The sequence below is a fragment of the Dipodomys merriami genome, unplaced genomic scaffold, assembly GCF_024711535.1.
Source record: "Dipodomys merriami isolate MVZ:Mamm:240054 unplaced genomic scaffold, mDipMer1.0.p SCAF_490, whole genome shotgun sequence".
NCBI classification, from domain to species: domain Eukaryota; kingdom Metazoa; phylum Chordata; class Mammalia; order Rodentia; family Heteromyidae; genus Dipodomys; species Dipodomys merriami.
This window is the reverse complement of record NW_027206058.1, coordinates 690564-704054: the sequence shown is the minus strand read 5'-3', so window position 1 is coordinate 704054 and position 13491 is coordinate 690564. Positions and strand designations below refer to the sequence as shown.

The 13491-nt window shown below is 37.8% G+C and overlaps 1 long non-coding RNA gene across 1 annotated transcript in view; it reads left to right on the top strand.

Annotated features, from left to right (window-relative positions):
- LOC138809323 (uncharacterized) overlaps positions 1–7178 on the top strand; it is a 100620-nt gene extending 93442 nt beyond the window's left edge. The window contains exon 5 of the long non-coding RNA XR_011366807.1: positions 7130–7178. This is a non-coding gene — a long non-coding RNA (uncharacterized lncRNA). The remainder of the gene's footprint in view (positions 1–7129) is intronic.
- The last annotated feature ends 6313 nt before the right edge of the window (positions 7179–13491 follow it).

Sequence of the window (13491 nt, the reverse complement as noted above, 5' to 3'; positions counted from 1 at the left end):
AATTTATTAGGAAAACTAACTTATAGTCCAATAAAATAAACACCAGGAATCGAGTAATCATATGTGGAAGTGAAATCAAGAGCAGAAAGGCAAACTAATGAAGACATAAAAGGTGTAGAAATAGGGTCTGGTAAGGTGGTTCAGTGGTGGAGCACTTGCCTTGCATTCATGAAGCCCTGGGTTCGATTCCTTAGCAGCACATTAGCAGAAAAAAAAAAAGAAAATGGCGCTGTGGCTCGAGTGGTAGAGCAGGTGCTTTGAGCTGAAGGGCTGAGGGACAGCACCTAGGCCTAGAATTCAGGCCCATAAATAACAAAAATGGTGGAGAAATAGGTATGAAATCAAATTTCCAATTAAAATTAATGATTTTAAATATGCATTTAATTTTACATGTATTTATTGTTTATAACTCTAATCTTTTGGTACCTCTTGCCTTTTGTGCTTTTAGGTTATCTTAAAATCTCTTTGTTGTGTGGACAATGCATGGACCATGATACTCCTACCTATGTCTCTTGTGTTGCTGAGATTAATGGCATGAGTCACCATGCTTTACTTATTTGTGCAGATTGGGACTTGTAAGCTTTTGTCCAGATTATGTCCAAAGTGTGATACTCTTGATCTCTGATTTCTGATAGTGATCATAGATGTGAGCTGGTACATAAGGCCATTCATAATCCTTTATCCCACTTTGAAGACATGAAGTTTAATTTTCCAAATGACATACAAGATGACAAACAGAAAAATAATCCCTTAGTTCTGGTAAAGATGAGCTACTAATGAGAAACAAAATTACTTTCTAAAATATTTGACTATTGTAATTATATTTTCAATCTTACCCTACATTTAATATTTATGCCAGTGATTAAACTCAAATTGCAGGCATGCAACTGTGGTTTGCCCCTGTTATCCGAGTTACTTAGGGTGCAGAGACCCCAGGATCATGGTTCAAAGCCTGCAAGGGCAGGAAAGACTGTGTGACTCTTATCTCCAAAATTAATCACAGAAAAACACCTGAAGTGTCACTGTGGATCAAGTGTCAAGCCAAAAGATCATAGAGACATTGACTAGACCCAGAGTTCAACCCCCAAGACTGGCACAAAGAGACTATTATTACCTTTAACCATTCATTTGGATCACCTATAGAGAGGGCAGGCTATTGAAGGTCACATAGTTAACTGAAGAAGTAAAATTTGAGAGGATCACAATTCAGAATCAGTCTGGGAAGGGAGGTAATAAGATTTCCATATCTCCCTAAAGCCAGGCAGGTTGAAATGCATTCTGTGATCCCAGCTAATTGGCAGACCAAGGTAAGAATGAGCTTAGCCTAGTCTCTGTTTTGCCATCAACAAAACTGATAATGTATGAGCAAAGTCAGTAAATAAAAAAGATTGTTGATGTGTCCTTATTTGTAGAATATCTGTCTAACAAACAACATATCTAAATTAAAATTAAAAGAGAAAGGAAGAAAGAAAGAAAGAAAGAAAGAAAGAAAGAAAGAAAGAAAGAAAGAAAGAAAGAAAGAAAGAAAGAAAGAAGAGAGAGAGAGAGAAAGAAAGAAAGAAAGAAAGAAAGAAAGAAAGAAAGAAAGAAAGAAAGAAAGAAAAAAAGAAAGAAAAAAGAAGGAAAGAAGTGAAGGAGATAAGGAAGGAAAGAAGGAAGGAAGAAAGAAAGAAAGAAAAAAGAAGGAAGGAAGTAAAGGAGATAAGGAAGGAAGGAAGAAAGAAGTAAGAAGGGAGAAAGAGAGAGAGAGTGGTAAAAAGAAATATAAAAAACATATAGTCAGCATGTGATAGATGTTAATAGTGACACTATACCATGTTAGATATAATTGTCATTATTTATTTCTAGGAGCAGCCTAGATAAAACAAGAGCAGATTTCAGCCAAGGATACATACATGTGTTCACCACTAACAAACTGTTATTGATGCCTCCTCCTGGACCAGAGGACATCTAAATAAACAAAAATAAAGCCTAAATAAACCAATAACATACATACTTTGATAAAACACAGGACTGGCTTAAAGTGTTGGACCAACAGTATTGCATATCTAGGAGGTATGGTAAAGTGTGTGGGAGAACATCATTCTGATGATCTTGCAATGATGAAACTGCCTAACCACACAGCTCCTGGGCATATCACTGCTGAAACAAATATTCAGTCAGAGGTTAACAAAAGTAAGATTTACAATGAAACAGACATTCTGACCAAAGGTATTTTTACCTGATTCATTGTATTTCTTACAGTCTCCAGTTATATATCACACATACAACGTTCCTAATTCCCTTCTGCTTCATTATTGTCTTTCCTTGTTTTGGTTTTGTTTTCAGAAATACACAGGGCATATCTTATATTTTTGTATTTTAACCTTCAGAAGGTCTATAGTTAAATATCCTTAAGTTCCTTTTGTTAGAAAATGAAAGACACATTGGGTGGTTCTTCACCTGTTATAATTATATAACTATATAATTATATAATTATACTTTTTTATTTCTAACATTTTAGCTGTATAATCCCAATTCATTTTTTCCCAAAGGGAACCTTAGTGGAAGGAAGAATCTGAAAGTTCATTCTGGAATTTAGAGAACTTCTGTTATTAAAACTCCAGTACATAGTATGGAATGGAACTCTGAAATTATTCATTAAACAGATGAGGTGAAAGTCAGATTTTGCACTCTAATACTCTTTCCTCAACCAAAATAACTAATATTCTTAAAGTTAATGGGCACAAATGTGCATAAATTTTCTAGAAATAAAATGATCACTTATGAAACATTAATAATACCTGCAAAGAAATCTTTACAATATAAGATAATTCCTTCACACAATATGTATCTGTCTAGTACCATAACCCCAAACTAGACTAAGGCATCTAATAGCTATCACAGTTGGATGTTCCCTTTTTGTAAAACTGTTTTATCGTGTTGAGTAATATGAATTGTATACCAACTTAAAATCACATTTGAAATAAAACAGTTACTAGGTAAGACCTTCGTGGTTGAGGTGGTGTGGGGTTTCCAGTCAACCCCTCTTGAGTTTTCCAGGAAGGAGCTTGCTTTGCCACAGCCTCTGTGGTAGAGCAGGGCAGGGTTTTGAGAGTGGAGGCCAGTCTGGGTAGGGCTTTGAGACATTTGGAAGGAGGTAGGAAGTATTGGGTTTGTAGGGCGGGGTTTCCAGTGGAACAGGACAAGGCTTTAGGAAGGAGGCTCAGAGATAGCCATGTTCAGAGGAAAACGGCAGGATTACCAGGGAAGATGTTGTTTTCATTCCCAGCTAAGAGAAGAATGGGGCTGCAAGCGAGGAGATGTAATGACCTGTGAGCGAGAAAATACACATAAGCACAGTTAAAGATGTCAAAGGTGTTTTACTAATGTGTCTGCAACCCTGCCCTAGGTTACTAGAATTAGGAGCAACTGCAACCTCCAGGGGGCAAGTTGTTTTCCTTTTTCCTCCTCCTTGCAAGCCTTGCCTCTCCACTCTCCATTGGCCACTTTGCAAGCCTCTCTGCCTCTCCACAGGCCTCTCCACCTCTTCACAAACCTCTGGGCTCTCTGTAGTCCTCTCCGCATTTCACAGGCCTCTCAGCTCTCTGCAGGCCTCCCTGCTCCTCACAGGCCTCTCAACTCTGTGCAGTCCTCTCAGCCGTCTAGGGCTTCCCCAGGTCTCCCTGCCTGACCGGACTTCCTCCAGCCTTCTCTGACAGCCTGGGATTTCCCAGATATCTCCTTGATCCAGCCTCCTCGGGCCATCCCAGATTCTCCTCAAGCCTGAGGAGAGCTGGGCACAGCTCTGGTCCAGGAGCCATGTCTCTTCTCATGTGTCTCTTGTGGCATCTCCTTCTTTCCATCCCCTCCCCAGAAACCGCTGTTGCTACATCTGGTGGCCTGTCCCCCAAGCCACCCTTTGACCCCTCTCCCCCAAGTGGCCTGGCGTGCATGAAGATGGAATCAGCATGGGGCAGGACTTCCCGGACCCTCAAGCTCTCACAGAGTTTACTTAGAGGAGGGGTTACTGGTGGAACGCTGTGGGCCTGCATGGGATATGTAAAATGGGATTTCCCGTAGAGCAGGGTGGGAAATTTGAGGGAAGAGGCTGATGGAATGCAGGCTTTCTGGTGGAGGAAGGCTGGGCTGACGGGGAGAGGCTTATTGAGGGGCGTGGCTCTGAGAGGGAAGAAGTGTTATGAAGGACTGGGCTAGTAAAGGACAGCATTTCTGGTGGAAAACCCCATACTTTCTGGCATGTGGTAAGATGGAAGGATTTCTGGCAGAGCAGGAGGGGGCAGCAATGGACGAATGAGCCTTGTCAGGACAGGGCGTTGAGGATCCAAAGGACTAGTTAGGGTGGGGATTTCGGTGAGGCCAGCCAAGACTTGGAGAGATGGAGTAAGATTGAGTGGGGACTTCAGTGTTAGGAGGCAGGATATCTAAGGAGTAAGCCTATTGTGGGCAGGGTTTCCAGTAGGGCAAGACAAACCTTCAAAGAAGGGGATAGGGATGGACAGGTGCTTCCAGTCAAGCCTGGTAAGCCTTCCAGAAGGAGGCCAACTGGTGGAATGGTTTCCAGTGGAACAATGTGGCCTTCCAGAATGAGCAAGGATGGTGGGATTTTCTGGTGGAGAAGGGCAGGGCTTGGAGCCATGAGGCTAGTTGGAGGTGGGGCTTTCAGAAGGTGGTAAGGCTACAAGGGTTTAGGATAATTATATGCAGGGTATCCTGTGGAGTGGAGTGTGGATTCCACAGAGAACCCCAACTAGGGGTTGGATGAGGAGCTCAGCTGAGGGTTGGATTATTGGGGGAGAATGGCAGGACTTACAGAGAATAGATGGAAAGGTAGGGAGGTATCTGGTGAAGTACTCGGGCTTTCCAAGGATGAGGTGGTCTGTGCCAGTAGCTTCTAGTAAAACAAAGCAGGGCTTCAAGGGCAAATATAGGGTGGCGGATGGATTTTGATGTAGCAGGACAGGGCTTCATGGGAGGAGTGTAGTTCAGGGAAGGGCTTTGAAAGGGTTGTCTGGGCTGTAGGAGTAGGCTAGTTATGGTGTGGGGGAAGGGCAAAGGGGAGAAATGTTCCCTGGAGCCTCTAAGGAGCTTGAGGGAGAAGGCTGGTTGAGGGTAGGCTTAAAGGGAAGGGTGGGTTTGGAGGGACTAGGTTAGGTAGGGGCAGGGCATCCAGAGAATAAGGGTGGGGATTCAAGGGAGGAGCCGGATGGAAGTGAAGTTCTGGGTAGAACAAGTTGGGTATTGAGTGAGGAGATATGTTTCTTTGGGGCAGAGAAAAGAGTAGATGGAGTGGAAGAGGGATTTCCAAGTAGCAGACCAGGGATTTGAGGAAGGAGGCTGGTTGCAAACAGAGCTTTGAAAGTTTATAGCAGGGCTACTACGGTGTAGGTTAATTGAGGGTGGGATTTCAGGTGTAGCAGGACAGGGTTGCAAAAGAGGGGCTGAATGGAAGTGGGTCAAGTTGAGCTTGTGAGAGGGGATAGGATAGAGGCAGGAGTTCAAGGGGGAAGGGAGAGGCTATAAAAAAACAGCAACTACTAATAAAAATAATGCAAGAACACCATTTTCAGCCAGTGTAGAGTTAATTCTATTTCTGTATGTATGAGAGATATTGGATAAACTAACCAAGTAATTTCTTCCTACTGAAATTTTTCTTTATTCTAATTGAGTGAGAATAAAACAACAGGCCACGTCAGGCTCATAGGCACACAGTAGACTGACACATGAATCACTGGATTTGATTACCCAGCAACTCCTTTAAGGAACACAAAAATTTTAAACTCTCTCCATTAGTCATAATGGACACTCTATTGACTTAAAATTGTGAATAAATAGAAATTTTCCTCTGAACATTTTAGAAATTTTAATCTAAACAAAGTAATAGTAATTCTTTAACTTTATACTTCTATATTGGAACATATACTAACACTAAATAATTAGGAAAATATAATAAAATTATACACAGAATGTTCATTCTTGCAACATCAATTTTAATCTAAAATAATTTAAAACCAGAAAATTGCTTGCCATATAGTGAGATTGCAGTATGGTTTCCTTTTGTGATCAAAATGGTGATTTAAGCAATATGCCTTTATCATTGGAGGCATTGATGGTTAAAAGATATCCAAGAATGTGAAGTACCCTAAAAAAATACCCTGAAGAAATTCACAGGGTACTGTGAGTTGATGTTGAAATAAAATTAATTACTGCATACAGTAGGAATTAATATTAAATAGGCACAGAAATATTTTCTACAATAAACGGCTACATTGAAAAATAAACAATGAAAAGGAAGCAGGCAGTCAGACCATCAAGTTAACATTATCTAATGAATAACATTTATTGAGACTTGTTTGCAATCTGCTTGACCTAAATTCTTCCCTGAAGCCAAATAACAAGAAAAAAACATGGAAATACAGTATTTTCAAGGCATTATTAGACTTTAGAGAGTGAATTCAATTAATATATTGCTAGAAAATAAAGACAGATGTCCAAGATAAACAGCGAAGGAAATATTCCCAATCTATGGCTCTCTGCTGTGAGAGGGATACAGGCCAAGGCGTGAATGGACTGAAGAACAGGAGTGCATACTAGTAATTCCCAAGATGCAATGATGAATGTAACATGGGAGAAAATCAACATAACTGTCACATGAATTTATCACTGGAGAGTACAGAGAAGTACAGTGAAAATCCCAGGAGAATTATAAAGTACAATCTTACATATTTTTCAGAACAGTAAATTCAAATGTTTTCAGAAAAGTGTCTGGCATTGTGTCCTAAAACACTTGGAAAGACTACAGGAAACTACCGGGCACACACATGATGCCAAGAAATGATTAACTTATAATTTACAAGACATTGAATAATCATAAAAGTCTTGTTTCAGTAGTGCAAAATTAAGCCTTAATACACTCTGTTCTGAAACAACACATTATAAAACCAAATCAAGAACAATGAAATTATATATGTGACTCAACTGTTTCCAACAATAGAATTCAAAAATTCAAATTACATACTGTATCTGTAAACTGATAAAAATCATACAGGATGACAAACATAATTAATCTTTCAACACTGCATATTTTATGTGAATAGTCCTGATGATAAATGATTTGTTTTCCTTACAGATTTTGGATGAACACAACAACAACAATACAAAACCAAAAACCACTTGGCAATACATCTGGATACCAGTGGCTCATCCCTATTCTTAAATGCCCAGGAGGCTGAGATTGGAGGATCATGGCTCACAGGTTGCTGGGGTAGCCAAATCCATGAGACATTGATGTTCCATTGATCAGTCAAAGGCCTAGTGGAACATTGGCTCACATGGTATAGCATCAGGCATGAGTGTAAACACCAAAACTTCAAGGCTCGAGTCAAATCTCATTACTACACCCCACACACACAGTCACAACCTACACACAAACACACACACAAAGGGGAAGATACAGGAACAGGGAGAGAAAGGGAATCTTAAGAGTTTAAAAAGTGAAGCCTATCCTAGAAAAAAAAATCCTTTCCAAAAATATACAACTGTAAGATTACTTGTGAGGGATTCTAGAGCTGAGCAGTGAGATCTGGAAAGAGATAAAAGATTAGAAAGCCATCTTAAACAAGACTCAGAAGGCTGAGATATGTACCCTGGAAAAGTCAAATCATCAAGGCAAGATAGTGCTATAAGTTACTACCTTAAGTGTGTTTAAGATACAGCTGTTAGGACACTAAAATAGTAAGATCTTGGAGATAAGACAAGATATTTTATGGCTAAAATATGTATTCCTCCCTTCTGCTCCCTAACAGTAAGAGAGTTAATTGTCACTATTTATACAAAGTATACCTCATGTTAGTGGTTGTAACACAAGATAGATTGATGACCTAATTTGTGCAAATAACTTTAGCCACACCCCTATATTAAGTTGGATAAAAAGTTTGTTAAGCAGGACCACCAAAAACTGGTGGTGAGCCTTTGGGTCCCCTGGTGTCCCTCTTTCCTTTCCCTCTCTGTAATTTCTCAGTTCATTGGCCAGGTATCCCTTCATCTCTGCTGTTCCAGAGTTGTGGACAGAACTGATATTCTGAGCTCCTCAATACAAACTGTGGAAACACACTTTATCAAAGAAGATACACAAACATATATGAGCACCTGGCAAGATACCAATCATCAGCAGTCATCCTGTGAGTCCTTATTGAAGAAGTGGAGTTCCATTATGGTGGTCATAATGGCTAAGTGTAAAAAGTATGTAATAAAACCTTTGGAAGGTTCTTTTTCTCTTTTTGCTCTGTAGTCCCAGATGGCCTGGAACTTTCCAGCCTTGTCTCAGCCACAGAAGTGATGGGAGTTTGAATATGTGCTGCCATGCCTGGCATTTAGGAAGTTCACAACAAAGCAATACCAAAGTACATGAAAGCAATTTTGTAAATGATGTACATTTGCTTCCTCAATTGTAAAATAAAACAATACGAAAGTGCATGAAAAGTTTTTTTTTTCTTTTTTTTTTTTTTTTTGTCGGTCGTGGGGCTTGAACTCTGGGCCTGGGCGCTGTCCCTCACCTCTTCTGCTCAAGGCGAGCACTCTACCACTTGAGCTACTGTGCCACTTCCAGCATGAAAAGTTTTGTAAGTGATATGTATTTACTTCCTCAATTGTAAAATTAAACAAATATATGTCAAAATATCACATTATTAACATTATTTATATATATGTATATGTATATATATGTATATATATATATATATATATATATATATATATATATATGCAGTTCATCAGGCATCACTATACCTCAACAGATCAAATGCAAAGTCAAATTTCTACTTCTTTCTAGGAGAAGCAGAAAAGGTCAAAATCTATGGATATATGACCATATAAGATGATATTAAGTATGCTTAAATAGGGATATAGGTTGACCTTTTGTAACAATGAGATGTATAAGACACTCCATTGAAAATGAACTTTAAAACTGGTGAGGGGGAGGGAGGGAGTAGCTGTGGAGGTGGGAGGGAAGGGATCGTAGGGAAAAAAACAAAAGACGAGGCAACAATGCTCCATAGGAAATGTACTCATTACCCTGGTCATTTAACTGTGACCTCTCTGTACAGTATTTTTACAAAAAAATGTACAAAAATTCTACTTTAAAATCTAACATCTAAGGCAGTGTCTGGAATACAAGGAGATAAAATAAATCTACAGGAGGGATATCTTTAACACTGTGACAATGAGACGTGAAAGCTGGATTTTAAATCAGGGTTTGACAAGATCAAATGTCCACTAAATATGTGATTACAGCTACAGAGCTGACCATGATCGTAAGAATGGAGGTACAACTGAAAGTCAGCTAAGGCTGCTACAGCATTGTATGTAGACATAAGGTGACCTCTCCAATAATTGTAAAGCACAAAATACAAGTTAAGTCAGTAAAATGCATGGGAGGGTTTTCCCACTGAGAAAAATTGCAGTGGGTGATCATTGCTCTTTGGTTGAGAGTATACATCCCATCTCATTTTACTTTAAGCTAAAGTATATTTCTGATATGAACACAATTGTAATATATCAGTGTTTCATGAGTGCAGACTAGTGTAGGTGCATGTTACTCTAATATATATAAAGGCTCTACCTTCACACTCCATTCTATGTTGTTAAGTTTGCATGGAGAAATGTTCATAACTAGGAAATTTAGACTCTTGTGAATCTGATTCAGGCAACTGAAATAAGACATTTGGGTCATCCACTCCAATTATTTGGTTTGTGACTATGAAATAAATACCATTATTTAAAATGCACATGAATTTTTGAAAATTCATGCAATACCATATGGCAAACATACAAAAGATACAATTACTCATCTTCTTATATGAGCTGAAGGGAAGTTATTCCTGACATGCACTCGTTTTTTTAAAGAAATACATTTAATAATGTCTACCCTTTTTATATTACTTTTTCAAAATGTAAATATACATACTTGAGAAAAGATTCTGTGCTTTTTATTAAATACTTCATTATATCTATAGCTCTATCTATCTATCTATCTATCTATCTATCTATCTATCTATCTATCTATCTATCTATCTAATCTATTTTTCTATCTAAAGAACTAGGCAGGCAAAGCCAACCAAATTTCCCAAATACTTGAGACTGACCAGTTGCAGACCTAGAATTCAAATCCAGTTTTCCATCATGCTTATCTGAGGATGTTCTGTGAATGTCACATTACCTTTTAAGAGATAAGGAACAGAAGAATCTACATTATTTTTCTAATTATAGCTCTAATGGCTATGAAATTGCTATAGAAGGAAAATAATTTATAAATGAAAAAGGTATTGGGTACAAATTTGTTAGTAATCAAATCAAGATTGGTTAATTTTCTAAAGAAATTCCTGAATGACCATCATTCAAGCTTCCACTGTTTATGCTGCCTGGAGTAAATGCTTTAGGAGAACAACTCCATGCCAATGACACCAGTGCATATGAAGAAAACATGCTTTTAACATTCAGCATCTTGAATGCAAAAGAAATAATTTACAAATATAATCTAAAAGGAAAAATTTTTGTGACTGTTACTTCCTCATTATACCAAAGAAAACTTACTCCCTTTTCTAAAACATATATCTATTTTACTGATATTACTATAATTACTATTAATAATGTAGGAATAATATATTATAATATCATTAATGTTATGTAATCTATAAGTAATATATGTATAATATGTTTATAATAATTGATACTACTATAGTAACTATAATTAATACCTGTACAAAACTGAATTTTGTGATATATATACTATGAATGGCATAAGAAATGAGAACTCTAATATACACCACATGCTTTACTCACATAATTTATGGTTTTGCATGAATATGGAGGGTTGAAATAGGACCCAGGTGCTGTCCCTGAACCATATTACTCAGGGCTTGTACTCTACCACTTGATCCACACATCAATCTCCTACTTTTTTTTTGGAGGCTAATTGGTAATATGAGTTTCACAATTTTTTTTCTGTCTGGGCTGGCTTCAAACAGCTATCCTCAGATCTCAGCCTCCTGAGCAGCTGGGATTTCAGACATGAGCCTTGTTACATATTTTTTAATTCCATGCATGGCAAGTTGTTAGGTCATTATTTTTGTGTGTTCAAATATATTATGGTGGTTCATTTCTAAACTGATTCAGAATGAACAACCACTTTTTGGGAAAGACTATATGTTGGAATTGAAATTGTAAATACACTTATCTCACTATCAATTTTCAAAGATAATGTTAAATATTTCCAATTCCTGGAACTAAAACATTAAATAAGCATCCCTTCCTTAACTGTCTCATTTTCAACAGTATAAAACCTACTCTATAAACATCTATATTCAAGAAAGCAAGCCTCTCTAACCACATATTCACCTTCAGTTATCCTCCTCATCTCTATATGGCCTTTTACAATGGATGTCCTCTAACATTGGCTACACATCCACCAGAGTCAGCCTACCACATCAAACACTTTGTGAAACTTCCTAGATAAAGTTGTTTGCCCCATCCTCATCAGCCTTTCTGCAGCCTCAGTGGAGAGCTTGTTCTCCTGCTTTACCTGTAGACTATATCCTGTTATATTTCCTAGCAAAGAAATAATAGCTAGCAGGCCTGAGCCTTGGTATATTCAGAGGTTCATTGGTATTCAATGTTTCCTTTTCCATTTCCTTTCCTTCCTTGGTAAGTGAGTTGGAATAACAGAACAAATCAATTTGAAAAGCAGTGTGTTTTAGTGTAAATGAAAAGATACTTGTACATCTCATTGTTGCAATGGGTCCACCTGTATCCCTAGTTAAACGATTTGTTTTTGCCCTTCCCTTCCACCAATTATACCAACATCAAATACAGTGAAAGCAGGGGTTATACCGTGGGTACGATATTTTCACAATAAAAAATAAAATTTTAAAAAAAGAAAAGAAAAAATACTGATTTGAAAATACTACAAGTGTTTGTTCTTTACATTTGTATTTCAATTCAAATATAATAGGACTGCTGCTAGTTGTTCATGCCTTTAAACCTAGCTATTTAAGAGCCTGAAAGATGAGGATCATAGTTCCAAGCTAGACCAAGTAGAATAGACCATGAGGCTCTTATCTCCAACTAAGAACCAAAAAGCTAAAAGTGGAGCTGTGGCTCAATTGGAATAGTGCCAGCCTTGAACAAAAAAGAAAAAAGAAAGCACATAGCCCTTGAGTTTAAGTCCTATTACGAGCACACATACACCATACATACACACACATATATATACATATATATGTATACAGACATATTTAATCTACTATGTATAAATTATATGCATACATATGTATATATAGTTATATAATAAAATATTACAGAGTGTCAAATATATACAAGCAAATGTTTGATCTTTCTCTTCGAAACAGATTCATATAGAGTTATAGAAGTCCTGCTCAGAGCAACGCATAGTCCCTATTAAAGGAGCAAAGCCAGAGAGAGATGTCTTGGCCTGTGAGCCATGGTAAATCACAGCAAACAAACACCAAAGATTCACTAGTACAAGGAAGGCCATCTGTTTATGGGACCACCAAATAATCAGTACTTGGCTTTTCAATTTGAGATCAAGAAAACAAACAAAAATATTTGACTACAATGGATTATAAATGGTAAACATTGGTCCTTTTTTAGCCTAAAAGCTACCACAGATGGAGGACAGGTTCATTATCACAAGATCCAGATGGTTCTTTACCAGGGCTGGGCCATACAGAAAAATCTCGAAATTCCTAAGGCCTGTTTAAAATTTCATTGTGTGTAAGTACAATTGGGTTTTTTTTTTTGATCTACTCATTTAATGTGGGGAAGCTGGGCTGTTTCCATATTTTGGCCACTGTGAATAGCTCTGCAATGAACATAGGTGTGCAGGTGTCTTTTGGATCTAGAGCAAATCATGTTAAGTAAGGTAAGTCAACACACAGTTGCATGTTCTCTCTGATATGCTGAAGTTAGACCTAAAATGTACTGGAATATGACAAATTATACAGGATTCTAGAGACGCACATACAGGGAGAACAAAAGACGCTACTCTTAGGAGAGAAACTCAAAGGCACAATGCATAAGTGCCTTTCCATATTTATATAAAATAATATACATAATAAAACAAACTCTAAGACTTGGAAAAAAAGGATTTTTTGTTTTTAATTATGGATGATTCTATATTCTTTATCTTATGTATGGTGGATTCAAGTGTACAACTTCGTAAGTGTTGGGGGAGGGTACAAAATTCAAGAGAAAAGGGGTGAAAAGTGCAGCCATAGAACTCACTGGACACGGATGAAAGTGAACTATACAATTCACAGATGGAGATGAGAGGGAGGGCCTGGGAGAGAAAAAGGGAACAGAAGACACTCTATGAAAGGCAATGTTCTGGGGCTGGGAAGGTGGCTCAGTGGTAGAGTGCTTGCATTGTATGCATGAAGACCTGGGTTTGATTCCTCAGCAACACATAAGCAAAAA